This window comes from Primulina huaijiensis, chromosome 4 (assembly GCF_012295235.1).
Source record: "Primulina huaijiensis isolate GDHJ02 chromosome 4, ASM1229523v2, whole genome shotgun sequence".
Lineage (NCBI taxonomy): Eukaryota > Viridiplantae > Streptophyta > Magnoliopsida > Lamiales > Gesneriaceae > Primulina > Primulina huaijiensis.
In genome coordinates this window covers 23,022,298-23,038,703 of record NC_133309.1, presented here as the reverse complement: position 1 = coordinate 23,038,703, position 16,406 = coordinate 23,022,298, and the positions used below count along the sequence as shown (strand labels likewise).

The window sequence follows — 16,406 nt, the reverse complement described above, 5'->3', positions numbered from 1 at the left end:
TGAATGTATAAGTAATTGACCTTCCTAAATAATATAAAAGAGTATTTATCTTAGTGATGGACAAAGTTTAATACATTTGTGAATATGTGATAAAATTATATTTTTGTTAAAAACTTATCATTGATGCTCAGTTGGATATAACATGTGGACTTTTTTCTTTCCTTTTTTGTCTGCGGCCCCACAGAGCCGAAATCCTAATATGCTTCTGGTTTCAATTGTGTAGAGACAAAATTATCTCCTTCCCTATGCAAATCAAAATGCACCACAAGGATAGATATGTGATGTAATTATATTTTCTTTAATTGGTTAATATCATTTTCACAAAAACACTCATGCGATTGTCTCACTGATCTACGTTTTGATATGGATCTCTGACATGATCCAATTATATTTTTAAATGTAAAAAGTATTATTTTTCATAACAAATATGGATCGGATCGACATGTCTCACGGTTATATGTGAGACGGCCTTACAATAGACCTAATAGTTTTTCATTTTAAGATTGAAATTATAGACTATCATGCTTATTGTTGCTAAGTGGGTTGTATTCAATGTGAAGAATTAATAGCTTCTAAAGAGTCTTGTAGAGTTTAAATATAGAGATATTCAATCTAGATTTTTTTATAAATTTTATCGAAGTCTTCTGGTATCCAAAATAGATTTTTGTAGAGTTTAAGAAATTTGTTGATATTCAACGTTGATATTTAAATATTTTATATAATCTAGAGGTATTAAAGTTTTCAATTGATTTTATCTCTTTCAAACACATTTCTAGGGCTAATTGCAAGTCTCCTAAAAAAAAGTCTGAAATACGTAAGACCTCATAAAAATATTAATTGACTAATACATCACTCTTTTTTTTTTCTTTCTTTTTTTTTAAATCAAGCATATTTAACCTTGTGTTTTACCCTATTTACAAGGGATTTTATGCCTGATTTTTTTTTAAAAATAAGACAATGTTGTGTTAAGCGTGAATGAGTGAAAGTAGTACTGAGATGAGTGACCTCCTAGGAAGTTCTCGTATATTAAGCTGATGACGTTGTGCCGCTTGATTTGGTTGGCTAGGTGGGCCGTAAAATAATGACGTCAATCTTAACGGGTATTGTTGTCTCTACTGGGGACATGGCTGGTGGTAGAAAAATGATAAGACTGATCTCTAAAGGATGTGAAACATCACCAACAGATAACGCACATCCTCAAACTCATGTGCCTAAAAACCCGACCCATTAGCATCCAAGTAGGTGCATTATGCGCTGGCACAAGTATAAGAAAATGAAGTTGTGTCTTGGCTAACGGCTATAAATTTTGGCCTAGTGGTAATCTTTTGATCTTAACATGTACTAAATGCAATTATTTTTATGCATGAGATATTTTGCTTTTCGAATTTTTGCATCGCGGTTTAATACAATTTTTCCCACATTTATATATAAATTTAATAGCTATTTCTTTTTTTTCTCTTCAAATTTTATAGATTTTTTTTATATTTTATAGATTGCTGATTAATTATTTTTTTTACAATTTGAAATCAAATGAATTTTTAAAAATAGTAATTTATTTTTAAAAGAAAAAATAGCTCATTTTCAATAAATAAATTTTTTTTTTAAAAGTAATAATAGCGCATTTTTAATAAATAAAATTTAATTTTTTTATTAACTTCTTGAATATAAATTGATTAATCCTTTTGCATTAAATCGAGTACAACATTACTTATTTAATAAAATGATGTATTATTAAAAATTTATATTTTAAAGTATAATATTTTTTGTTTTTTTTTTTTAAATTTTCATATCCGAAATTCATTGAATTCTATGAAAAATTTATAAATATCCATGAAAATATTAGAAGTAAAGTGAGTATAAAATATTTTAAAATATTGTGGCATTCGGTAAAAGTCAGTAGAAATCCATAAACTTAAAAAAAAAAAATACTATTTTAAAAAATCATTAAATCTCTTCAATTAATACACGTTATAAGAATTTTACTTAGTATTTGTTTTTAAATTTCCCACTTAAATTATTGGTTATTGATTATGTTTCAACACTTTCAAATAAACCGTTTCCCATTTTTTGCTATTAATAAAATTGTGATTCATTTGTATTTATTTTTTTTCCAATTACGAAGACAAAATAATCACCTCCTCTTACCCAAAAAAATACCACAAAGATAGATATGTAAAATTTTAGCTTCCAATTTATTCCTTTTCCTATGCAAATTAAAAGGCATCACATCATGGATAAATATGTATTTAATCGAATCATTTTATTACTATCACTTCCAAATTTTCTCTTTCCCACAACTCTACACTTACAATATGAAATTATTGAAATATTTATTATATTATAATGATAATAGTTTAAAAATACTAATAAATTATCACTATAATTTATATGTATTATAGTGATTCATGTCACATATTGATTTTAAAGTAAATATTAACTTTAATTGAAACATCGAAGTAAAACATATTAACAATTAAAATAGATTTCACTATTAATGAAACAAAACAAAAAAAATTTTCTTGTTTTTTTGGACTCGAAGACCATCCAATTTAGTGAAATATGTAAGTTTGTAGCCAAACTGTCATGAACTTGATTGCCCTACAAACATTTTCTTGAACGAGACTATTGCAAAATGTGATTTACTTGGTGACGTGATTTGCAGGATATTGTGTTAAAGCCAAGGGTTTACTCCATGTACAACGGAGGACAAAGATTACAGGTTCCACTATCACAATCACAAAAAATAAACAAATAAATTTTTTAGCCAACAAAAGCTTGTCAAATACAATAATACACCTTATGAAAAACGAACAATAACGGCAACAATTGAAAAAATATCCAAACAAACTACATTGGCACTACACCTTCCGAAGAAACCATAAAATGCAACCTAAACAGCTCCATCAGACAACCAACAATATTTATATAATAGAAAGGAAGACAATGAAATGATACGTGCATACACCATATACTATAAATAATAAAGTAGAAACATATTAACAATTAAAATAGATTTCATTATCAACTAAACAAAAAAAAATAGTATTGTTTTTGGACTTGAGGGTAATCTGAGTTAGTGAAATATGTAAGTCTGTAGCCAAACAGTCATGAACTTGATTGACCTACAAACATTTTATTGAGCGCGCGAGACTATGCAGAATGTGGTTTACTTGGTGAAGTGGTTTGCAGAATATTGTGTTAAAACCAAGTGTATACTCCATGCACAACGGAGGACAACAATTACATGTTCCTCTATCACAATCACAAAAAATAAACACAAAAAATAAACAAATAAATATTTTTTATGCCAACTTGAAGCTTGTCAAATACAAGAATACACCTTATGAAAATTAACGAACAACTGTGGCAACAATTGAAAACAGATCCAAACAAACTCCATTGCCAATGCACCTCCTGAAGAAACCATAAATGCAACCTCAACAGCCCCATTAGACAACCAACGATATATATATATATATATATATAATAGAAAGGAAGACAATGAAATGATAGGTGCATACACCATATAATATAAATATAAATAATAAATGGAATACATTATAATGAAAACATGCACCATATAAAAAATAAAGCATGCACACCCTTTCGACTTCCGTCCACATGCAATTAATCAACAGTATACTCAAATGTTTATCATCTCTTTCAATGAATTTATAATAATAATTAATTGATAAATCAAAATTATCCGAAACGCCAGAGGGTAGAATAACAGTGATCAATGTGCAATATTAGAATCTAAAAATGTCAAATGACATATATGTAAATACACAATTCAGATTCTTATTCATGATTTTATATAGATATTTAGATAACCTTTAATTAAAAAAATCTTGTGTTCTAAGCTACTCGTGAATTGCATGGCGAATTCAGCTGTGCAGGTTCACGTACATTTTCCCATGATGAATATTTTTTGTAGTTGAATTACCAACTTTTTCTAATGGATAACAACTTTTCGATGGCCCTTGAGCCATCAAAAAATGGAGAGAACTAAATAAGTATATATATTTTTAGGTTAACATGATCATTATTCTCTCTCTCCATATTATCCATCACAGGAAGCTGAGAGGAGTCATATAATGGAGAAAACTACTCGATAAATCGAACATAAATATTTGAAATATTTTGGAGGGCAACTCGTTTAATATTTCTTGAAGTCCTTGAAGAACATGTATATGACGAATTAACAGAGAAGGCAGGGATGTAAACGAGCCGAGCTAAACAGTATCAGATTCGATCTTGGCTCATTTAAGGTATATATAGGCTCGAACTCGGTTCAGATCGATTCGAGCTCTTATCATGAGGTTCGAGCTCAGCTCATTTTAAAATTATTAAGGCCGTGAATAACTCGAGTTCGGCTCGTTAATAGCTCGTTTATCGTGTTTATCAAGTCTGGATCTAGTCTGACTCGTTATGAATCGAATATCCTTAAACTCGAGTTTGGCTCGTTAAAACTGTTGAGCTTGATTTCGAGCTCGACTTGATAATATAATGAACGATCTCAAACGAGCTTTTTATCGAAACGAGCTTCGAGTAGCTCGCAAACGGTTTGGTTCACTTATCTTTTTTTTTTAAGTAACCAAATCCAAACTTGAAATGGAAGAATTTGATTTTGTACACATTTTGATTTTTATATTATATATTTTTTTAAAAAAATACCTAAAAGCTGAGTTTGGCACCGCAGGTACACAAAATCCATATATAAATACATCATTAAAAAAACAGGGATTTGTAAAATAAGCTCAATCAGTACGATATTGACTATTAATCAGTGAATTTTCCCGTCACGTCCTCAATCAGTAAATCCAACGTGAGCCATGAAGAACCGCCTTCTTTCATGGCGTCATGTGCGGCTCCTCCCCATTCCGCCACCCTCTTGCTCACCTCCTCCGCCACCTTCCCGCCTCCCATAAGATCCCTTGCCTTCATCTCCACCTCCTCCGCCGCCACGTAACCCCTCACCGACCCACCCCGTGACAAGATCCTCAGTCCCACCCCTATTTCCTCCGCCACAAACCTTGCATTGAGATACTATTCTGCCATAAATGGCATGGCCAGTATCGGCACTCCGGCGGAGATGCTCTCCATCACCGAATTCCATCCACAGTGACTCAGAAACCCTTTTACCCCGTCATGTTGAAGGATTTTCGATTGATCAACCCATTCTTTTGCTATCAATCCTTTACCCTTCACCCTTGATTCAAACTCTGGTAGAAAATCCAACCCTTTTAATCTCAAAGCCCACAAGAAACTTACCTCCGATTTCTCCAAACCTTCTGCAATTTCAAGACACTGTTCACGTGATATTTCGGCTTGTGTACCGAACGAAACTATTGGAGCATAGTAGAATATTTTGTGTATAGAATATTTTGTGTATGTATGATATGCTAAATTAGTGGAGGTAATTAGAACTATTTTTGGTATAGGTAGATTCTTAAAAATTTTTACGTGTAATAGATTACTAGAGGTATCTCAATATATACTTGTAATATGTAGGAAATAAGTATGAATAAGAATTTTCTCATTCTCAATTTCTTCGTGGTATCAGAGCAGTGATCCTTACACGCTGCTCATATTTTCTTAATTATTGTTATGGCCGATGCTATTGTTGCCACTGGAGGGTCGAAGGATATTGCTGATAGTGATGTCAATATCTCTCAAAAATTGAGTTCAGTATTGTTGAATGAATTCAATTATCTTCCATGGTCGAGAGCAATTACTATTGATCTTGGTGGTAGATCAAGGTTGGGATTCATTAATGGCTCTCTCAAATCCCCTGAATCCAGTTCGCCGGAGTATGAGGCTTGGCTGTCAAAGGACCAACAGGTTATGTCATGGATTCTTAACTCGATGGAGCGTGATCTTGCAGAAATCTTCAGCTATTCAGAATCTTCTTTGGATCTTTGGAATGCTATCCGTGACATGTATGGCAACCAAAACAATTCTGCCAGGATTTTCCAAATTCACAGGGAGATTGCAAATCTTCATCAAGATGGGAAGCCATTTGTAAGTTTGCTAGGGAGTCTGAAGAGTTTGTGGAACAAGTTGGAGATTTATAGACCTCCTACAGTTGACGCAGCTATTTTGCGGAAGAGAACAGAGGAGGACCGTATTTTTCAGCTACTGGCGAGTCTTAATCCTGAGTTTGAGGATCTAAGGAGTCATATTCTAATGAATACCGACTTACCTTCCTTCAAGAATGTTTGCGCGATCATTCAGCGTGAGGAAGTACGTCGGAAAGTCATGCCACACTCTATTAATCCCTCTCCTCCGGATGTTCGTGCGTATATTACTCGCTCATCCTCTGAAGAAAAGTCTTACAAGGGCAAACGCCCCGACCTAAAATGCCAGCATTGCCATATTACTGGTCACTCGATTAATCGTTGCTGGACACTTCACCCAGAGTTGAAGCCCAAATTCTCCAAAGATCAGAAGGGCGGAGGATATCAAAAACGAATTCCTGATCATAAGGCTCATGTTGCTACACACTCCATTGAATCATTTTCTTCTAATCCCGTTGCTTTACTTAATGAGTTCGCAAATTATTTACAAGATAGGAATGGTCAGGGAGCTATCCAAGGAGGAGCTATTAATCAAGAAAAAGATCAGCCAGCCGCACTTCTTAGTCAATTTGCTGGTTTTTTGACTGATGCAAAGTCTGACACCAACCAAGGTATTCAGATTGCTTTTCTGACTGCACTTGAAATTAATAGTTTGCATGATGTATGGGTCATTGATTCTGGTGCCACAGATCACATGTCAAATAAGTTAACCCATGTTTATGATTTTTGTTCCTTTTCTACACCTTCTCTGGTATCTGTAGCAAATGGGAAAAGTGCTCCTGTAATGGGTAAGGGCAAAATTAAACTTGTTTCAGATACTGTTGGGTCTGATGTTCTATTCGTTCCATCTTTTCCCTTTCAGTTGCTGTCTGTTCATAAACTGACATCTTCGCTCAATTGTGAAGTTTTATTTACTCCTTACAAGGTCATCTTTCAGGACCTCGTAACCAAGAAGATGATTGGTGAAGGATTTCATTTGCATGGTCTCTACTACTTCTCTCCTAACTCTCAGGTTACCAAGGGATTCCAAGCTGTCTCCTCTCCCATTACTGAGCAATATCTATGGCATCGCCGTCTCGCACATCCTTCAAATAACGTTCTTAGCAAGATAAATCGAGTCCTACCTAAAGAAATACTTGACTGTGATATCTGTCATTTTTCTAAGTCCTCTAGGCTTCTTTTTAACTCATCATTGTCTCGTACTACTAAGCCATTTGAGATTGTTCATTCAGATGTTTGGGGGCCTTTTTCTTCCTCTCTAGATGGATTTAAATATTTTTGTAACCTTTATTGATGATTTTTCTAGGGTTACTTGGGTGTACTTATTGAAATCCAAAGGTGAAGTTTTTGAGTTCTTTAAGGATTTTCACATGTTGGTTACGACTCAATTTTCAGCTCATATTAAATTTTTTCGATCTGACAATGGCACAGAATATATGTCTCATAACATGACAAATTATTTAATTTCTAATGGAATATTGCATCAGACTAGTTGTGTCAATACACCTCAACAAAATGGGATTGCCGAACGTAAAAATCGTGACTTGCTTGAGAAAACTCGAGCCATAATGCTTCAAATGAATGTCCCAAAACAGTTTTGGTCTCATGGAATTCTTACTGCAACCTATCTTGTGAATCGCTTACCCAGTCGAGTGCTGGATTTTAAATGTCCTCTTGAAGTATTGCAGGACAAAGCACCAAATCTGTCTCATCTCAAAGTTTTTGGATGCACTTGTTTTGTACATGTCTCAACTACTCACCGTGACAAGCTTGATCCTCGAGCTGTTAAGTGTATATTTCTTGGTTATTCTCAAACACAAAAGGGATACAAATGTTATGACGTGCTCTCCAAGAAACTATATGTGACTAGAGATGTCCGTTTTGCTGAACAAATTCCATACTTTGTTGCCCTACTCAGGGGGAGAAGCTGCCTGAGCTATTTCCTTTGCCCAGCATTGATTATGGTCATCAATCTACTCAAGATCTCCATCCTATCCAAGATACTTCAGAACACTGTGATGATTGCTTGGATATCTCTAGTGTTCCTTCCAGGGAAGTTATTATAGAATCACCCGAGCAAGTTCTTTCCCATACACAAGGTGACCCAATATCTTCCCGACGTAATCCTCCGCGGATGCGTCACCCTCCAACAAAACTGGCAGATTATGTTGCTCACACAGTCAGGTACCCTGTCACTAATTGTATGTCATACCAACGACTATCATCTTCGCATACAGCTTTCCTTACAGCTATATCAAATAGTCATGAGCCCAAGAATTTTCATGAAGCCAAATCCCAGGCTGTTTGGCAGAAAGCTATGCTTGAAGAATTAACTGCTCTTGCTGAGAACAAAACCTGGACTGTAGTGCCTCTTCCACCTGGAAAACATGCAGTCGGTAGTCGTTGGGTTTTTAAAATGAAGTTCAACTCCGATGGTTCTCTTGATAGGCATAAAGCACGTCTTGTTGCTCAAGGCTTCACCCAGAAATTTGGTGTCGATTACAAAGAAACTTTTGCCCCCGTTGCCAAGATGACCACGGTAAGAGTTCTTTTATCAGTTGCTATCAATAAAGGGTGGCCCGTGTTTCAAATGGACGTGAAAAATGCATTCTTGCATGGTGATCTCGAGGAAGAAGTTTTTATGAAGCTTCCTCCTGGGCATCCTCAAAGTGAAAATCCAAAGCTGGTATGCAAACTCCATAAATCAATTTATGGTTTGAAACAAAGTCCCCGTGCATGGCACGCCAAGCTGAGCACCGCTCTTGAAGCTCTTGCTTTTAAAAGGAGCTCAGCTGATTCGTCCCTTTATGTTCAGCTTGGTTCAGTCGACACACTTGTGGTATTAATATACGTGGATGATCTCATTATTACCGGGAATAATAATGAGTCTATTGCTCAGTTAAAAACAAAACTTCAGCACAAATTTCCAATCAAGGATCTTGGTTCATTGAAGTACTTTCTTGGAATTGAAATGGCGGCTTCCAGCAAAGGGCTATTCCTTAACCAGCGTAAATACATTTTAGACTTACTTCAAGATGCTGAAATGTTACACACCAAGCCCGTTGCTACTCCTCTCGATAGCAAATTGAGACTTGCATCTACAGAAAAGGCCCTAGACTCACCAAGCTATTATCAGAAACTTGTTGGAAAGCTCATCTACTTGACTATCACGAGACCGGATATTACGTTTGCAGTTAATCTTGTTAGTCAACATATGCATGCCCCAACAATTCAACATCTAGGCATGGTAAAACGAATCCTGCGGTATCTGAAAGGCACGATTGGTCGTGGAATAGTCATGACCCGTAATGGTCACACTAATATTATGGGATATACCGATTCTGATTGGGCTGGTAATCACTTGATCGTCGCTTTACTACTGGTTATTGTATGTTTGTTGGTGGTAATCTGGTGTCTTGGAAAAGTAAAAAACAACTTGTGGTAGCTCGATCTAGCGCTGAAGCTGAGTATCGTGCGATGGCTTCCGCAGCATGTGAACTTGTATGGCTTAACAGTCTTCTTATTAATCTAGGCTGTCCTAGCTCTATTCCTAGGAAACTTTTTTGTGATAATCAGGCCGCTATGCACATTGCTGCTAATCCCGTGTTCCATGAAAGAACCAAACACATTGAAGTGTACTGTCACTACATTCGTCAACAAGTTCAATCCAAATTGATTGACACTCAATATGTACGTTCTAATGACCAACTAGCTGATGTGTTCACCAAAGTGTTGACGTCTACTCAGTTCCACAGGCTGTTGAGCAAGCTTGGATCCATCAATCCTCTGGATCCAGCTTGAGGGGGAGTATTGGAGCATAGTAGAATATTTTGTGTATAGAATATTTTGTGTATAATACCTTGTGTATATATGATATGCTAAATTAGTGGAGGTAATTAGAACTATTTTTGGTATAGGTAGATTCTTAAGAATTTTTACGTGTAATAGATTACTAGAAGTATCTCTATATATACTTGTAATATGTAGGAAATAAGTATGAATAAGAATTTTCTCATTCTCAATTTCTTCAGAAACATACAAAACGGGTTCTCCCTTATCCAATTTTTCATCCAGCCACCGCAGGTAACTCGAGTTCTTCGATATATTATTCTCCGGCGGCTCCGCCGCCAAGCAGAGTGGCCCGATATTCCAAGCTTTCGGCCCCAGGTTCTTGTTCCAGTAATCCGTATAACGGGATTCCAGCTCGTAAAAGCTGTTCACGATCAAACCATTACTCATCGCCAGAGCGATCATACTCTCCATCATGAAATCTACAGAAGGCCCGGAGGGATTAATATCACCAAACGGTGGCTGAAAATCATTCCTTGTCAACTGTATCTCAGGAAAATCAGTCATCGAAAAGGGCTCATCAACTGAATCTGCACCCGCATGAGGGCTGAATCTCCCCAATATTTGGTACATGGTGACTGAAAAGTTCCCCGTCCCGAAGAAACCCAACCTCGGCACCCCGATTTTCTGCGCAGATTTCAGAGTCCACCAGAGAAACGAATCGGAGACGACGCATGAAGCAGGAGGCTGGAGGGTTTCCAGGGCTTTCTCGAAGCTCTCCTGCATCTGTTCTGTTGCTCTCGGGAAAGGGAGAAAGGAAGACTCGAATGACAATTTATCAGTGTTTTCAACACCTGGAGGAACACCTTCTATGTTCTGGGGGAAAGGGAGTTCGACAATGGAAACGTCGATGTCTTGGAGGGAGGCGCGGATGCTCGGGGAGTTCCCGGCTGTGGTGAACAGAGTGACAACGACGGAGCGCCGCCGTAGGAGACGGGAGAGGTACAGGAGAGGGATGGTGTGGCCTGGGGACAAGAAAGGGAAGATGGCAAAGTGCGGGCAGGAAAGCGAACCCATTGATTTTTCTTAGTCGTAGTTTATGAAATGGAGGCGATCATCCTTCTTATAGGGATAGTTCCCTTTGTAATCGTTTCATTTTTGCTACGCTATCTTTTGTTTTAATGTTTTTTATTTCTATTTTTAGGTAACAATAATCATTTTTCAAATTAATTAATAACAGATTTAAGTAATCATATCTCCTTACAAAAATATTAGGAATTTAAAATTAATTTTTTTTTATTTCTGACATATCCAAAGAAAATTTAACTTTATTTCCTAAATTTCCTATAAAAATTTCTCAGAATTTCACGTAAAATCTCCACTCGTATCATTTGTGGAAAATTCAGTCTAATTTGCAGATAATATGAAAAATATTATAATATATTGTGCGCCAAATTACAAGTTTTTTTGTTGATATATTCGTTATTCTTTTAATATACATTCGTTATTNATTCGTTATTATATTAATATTTTAAGTATACAGATTTATCAATTTTTCAAAAAAAAAAATTAATTAATTTAGAGTGATATAAGACATGCTTCTAAAGTGGTAAATAGGTGTAGAATGGAGCGTTTGTAACCTTACCAGTGATAATGATGAAACTCAAAACTTTTAAATCGTATATCAGCATAAACTCATGTTATGATACATTATCACAATTTTTATTTAATCATAACTTTACAATTGGCTCAATGGATAAAACTTTATTCATATTTGTTAAAAATAATCATATATTGTTAGTTCAGATTTATGTTGATGACATTATCTTGGATCCACTAACTCAAAGCTCTGATACCAATTTTAGGATCGAACGCTTGTCGTTTTACCGAAAGCTATAGCTGGTCGTAATAGTGCAACTCAAATCTTTTAAAATGTATAGCAGCACAAATAGCACGTTTCGATTGTTCTATCCAACAAGGACAATTGTTGCATCAAACAATGGGGCATAGTTGGTATTCGATTCCCGAACTAGAAGCCTTCTCTCCGATGACAGTGCTCGAGATTTGTTGATAACAACAAATTTCTAACAACAAGAATAAACAATTTTAATGTAAGACTATTGACAGAGTGCAGAGTTCACATTCGTTGTTGCAACACTTATTCACAACGTGTTTTTATTGCACACTGTCGTTTGTATAAATAATAATAATATTAAGAGCGCACGAGAATTGGAGCGCCGTAAATAATAACATTGACAACGTGCTTTTAATATGCATCGTTGATGTGGTAGTGCGAGAAATTATTTTTGTTGTAGTGCACGGTTCTTGGAGAATAGGTTCCTGTATGACACAACAACAATTAATGCATACTCAATTTTGATAGTCATCAAAATTTTGTAATATTTGGAAATTTGTCGTTAAAAAATTGTTATAAAAATAAATATTTATCAACATTAATGTTTGACCTACCATATTATATATTTGAATGCAAATAAAAAATAAATGTGTAAATAATATGAAGCCTTTTCAATTTCTTATTTTAAAATACAAAATGAATTTGTTATATTTTGAAAATATAAACTCTATTTAATTCTCTACATTGATTATATTATTTAATTTAATTTCGATTATGATTTTGAGTCGTGTTACTTTCAAATATTTAGTTTTCACTACTCTATATAATATTAAATAAAGTATAATTTTTTTATATATAATATTATATTTTCCAACGTTTTAAAGAGTATCGTCGTGAATTTTTAGTATAATGATTAAATATTTTAATTATTTTTTAGAGCATATTAAAAATAATTATTTTAAAGTTAATAAATAAAAATAATAATAGCTATTTATGTGAAAAGTATTTTATTTTTTGTATATATAGAAATGGTATTTTTTGTTAAAATAATACGAAGTGTAACATACACGAGGGTTGACAAATTTTTGGCCACGCAATAAATCTTTTCCACGAAGTGTTTCTGATGTATCTTTTCTTTTCTTTGATTTTTAAAATTCTTCAGAGAAATTTGAGAATTATCAACTTAAAAACCATAAACTTTAATTTTAAAAAAATAATGGATATTTTTATGCAAAAAAAGTGTATTTATTTATTTATTATTAAAAACATTCTGAGGTAAATTGATTTTAATGTACTTGCATAATTATTGATATATTATATTATATATTTATAAATGTATTATTCCTTAATAAAGTGAATTTTAAAATTAAAATAATGCAAAATAAACGTGTTGATCACACTAGTAAAATTAAATTTATACTTTAGTTTTGTAACATGATTTGAAAAATTAGTTAATTTATCAACAAAATTTATTTAAATTTAAAATTTAAAAATATAGATATCATATTTACAATAAAAAATAATATTTTTAATATAAAAAGTAACATTTTTTTCACGAGTGACCTAAATAGAAGATATGTCTAACAAAAGAGTGGGTCTCATGTGAGACCGTCTCACGGATCCTAATCTGTGAGACGGGTCAACCGTACCCATATACACAACAAAAAGTAATACTCTTAGCATAAAAAGTAATACTTTTTCATGGATGACCCAAGTAAAATATCCGTCTCACAAATACGACCCGTGAGACCGTCTCACACAAGTTTTTGTCATCACAAAATTGACACATAAGATCGTTTTACAAAAGTTTTGTGATTAATTAAAGTCCATCAATGATATATTTAGATTATTTTTTGTATAGTAGGTACTTATCTTGTTATAATAAAACAATATATTTGTATTAAATAAATAATTTAGTTTTATATTATATTTTAGATTCGAGATACTATATTATTAGGGACTTAAATTTATTAAACATATATTTAATTAAATGTTTTTTTGTCTTATAATAATAAATTCAGTCAATAGTCAATGAGCTAAGTAAACAATGCAGTGCTGAAAACGTTTTGCCGACAGTGTTATTATGGATAATTTTTTTTCATATTTTAAAAAAATATATAGCCAAGGGATAGTTTTAAGAAAAAAAATTTAAGAAAAAATATTTTTAAAATACTAGCTTATTGACATAGTGTATTATATGCGAGGAAAAAATAATTTTTCGATCTATTAATTTGTTTAATTTTGGATTTTTCTTCATTAAATTTTTAAAGTTTGTTTTGATTCGCTAATTTTTAATTTCAACAATTTTGATATAATTGTCCATGTGGTCGCAAGGCTGAAAATTAAAAAAATTGACGGAAGTACACCACCTGAAGTGGAGCCTACTGCTTACTTTGACTCCACACGAGAAAACTTATTAGGTTCAGACATAGTAAGGATTGACAGACTGAGAGCTCTTTCTTGATTTTATGGGTGGTGGTGCATGGTCGTTCTTAGTTGTTGGAATGATTTGTCTGGTTAATTCCGTTAAGGAACGAGACCCCAGCCTGCTAACTAGCTATGCAGAGGTAAATGAGAAAAACAACAATTTTTTATACGTGGAATCTCGAAAAAAACTACAAAGAAGAAAATGGGGATAATGGGGAAAAACGTGCATTATTCATAAATTTCCTTCTCTAGGTTATATATTAATAAATAAAATAGAAGATATTTAAGTCTACTAATTAAAATGACCAAAAAAAAAATTTTAGTGGAAGGTTCATACGAACATTATAAATAGTAAAGATAATAATTAATATTATATTACTATTGTTTTTTAAAGCAAGAGAAAAGACCTCCAATCGAAACTTGCAGAAGCTATTCAAGCTGACCAATATAAATAATATTTGGGAAAAAATGAAATTTTTGTACAATAAATTTGTCTTACGAATTTAATTTTTTATATTAACAAATTTCAATTTTTGTCTTTTATTTATTTATTTTTAATTTTAGTGATTTTTCATAAAGAATATTGATATTACATTATTAATGTTCTACATGAATTCAATGTTAACATCAAATTTAAAAAATAACTGAAATTACAAAAAAAATAAAATAAATATAATCGTCTAAAACTAAAATTGACAGAGAGCGTGACACCTGCGTCAAATGAACTCAACACGTAAAGGGCAAAAGGAATTTACTCTCTATATAGACATTATTTTTCTTTTTCAATTATCTCAAATATATAATCTAATTTTTAATATATTTTTAAACGAATGTATCTCTATTAACTGTGTATTTTAAAAATGTGAAACTATTTTTTAATAAAGTAAATAACAATAAAATAAAAAATTTATCTGTAAATTTGTTTTTTCAATAATTTTTAAATTTATATAAAAACATATATACATATTTATATATTCGAGACGAAAAAAATATAAGTACGATGTACCTGCTCTTGAAAAATAGAGCACATGACACAATTTTTAAGAAACAAATAATGCGCCAATATTAACGCATTCAACTACCTCACATGAATTGTCTACGTTAAATTATTGCACATCACGAAATAACACAAAAACTCTTATGAGACGGTTTTATGGATCAATTTTGTGGGTCGAATATTTTATTTGGGTCATCCATAAAAAAGTATTAATTTTCATGCTAAGAGTATTATTTTTTATTGTGAATATCGGTATGGTTGAACCGTCTCACAGATAAAAATTCGTGAGACCGTCTCACAAGAGACTTACTCACGAAAGAAAGCTCACCAATTTTACGAGATATGTTGTACATTATCAAACATAGTTTAACTCTTGTATCATTCGATTTTTGGTAATTATTTTAATATTTTTTTATTAAAATTATTAATATAATACTATATACATCAACATAACATCAACGTTAATTATGTCGTAACGTAGACTAATTTTTTCTATTAAAAAATAACAAACTAATCAAAATAAAATAAATGTACAAGATATTTCAAAAAAAACATTAAATGTCTTAGGTCCCATATTTTTAAAGGATATAAGACTATAAATAATTATATTATTTTAATTTTTCTCGTTAAAATTTGTTCTTGTCCTCTTTGAATTTTTTTAATATATTATGTTTTTAAAAATTTCCAATTTAAATTTTTTGGCACAAAAATACCAAGTAGTAATACAATAAACACTCTTATTTAGTTGCATCCTAGAGGATGGATCCAATAGCATACATAGATGGCATATGATTTTTCATGTAGACTACATTACAAAATATAGAACAAGTCTCTTGTGAGACGGTTTCACGAATCTTTATATGTGAGACGGGTGGGTCAACCCTACCGATATTCACAATAAAAAGTAAGACTTTTTCATGGATGACCCAAATAAAAGATCCGTCTCACAAGATACGACTCGTGGGACATTCTCACATAAGTTTTTGCCAAATTTTGTGAAATGATCTCACGAGTCGATTTTGTGAGACATATCTTCTATTTAAGTTATCTATAAAAAAAATTTATGTAAAAAATATTACTTATTATTGTAAATATAGATATTGTTGACTCGTCTCACGGAGACAAGTGACCTACTAATCCAAACAAATAACTGTATTCGTTATTATAGATTTAAAATCTCTAATTTCAAATTCAAATACAACGTTGGAACATTATTAAAGTGTGATGAAATAAATCGATACTCATTAATAATCTTTAT

The 16,406-nt window shown here is 32.6% G+C and overlaps 1 protein-coding gene and 1 pseudogene across 1 annotated transcript in view; one reads left to right on the top strand and one right to left on the bottom strand.

The window, feature by feature from the left end:
* LOC140975506 (protease Do-like 9) overlaps positions 1-16,406 on the top strand; it is a 41,654-nt gene that overhangs the window by 10,389 nt on the left and 14,859 nt on the right. The window lies entirely within an intron of this gene.
* On the bottom strand, positions 4,778-10,974 carry LOC140975504 (UDP-glycosyltransferase 90A1-like; annotated as a pseudogene).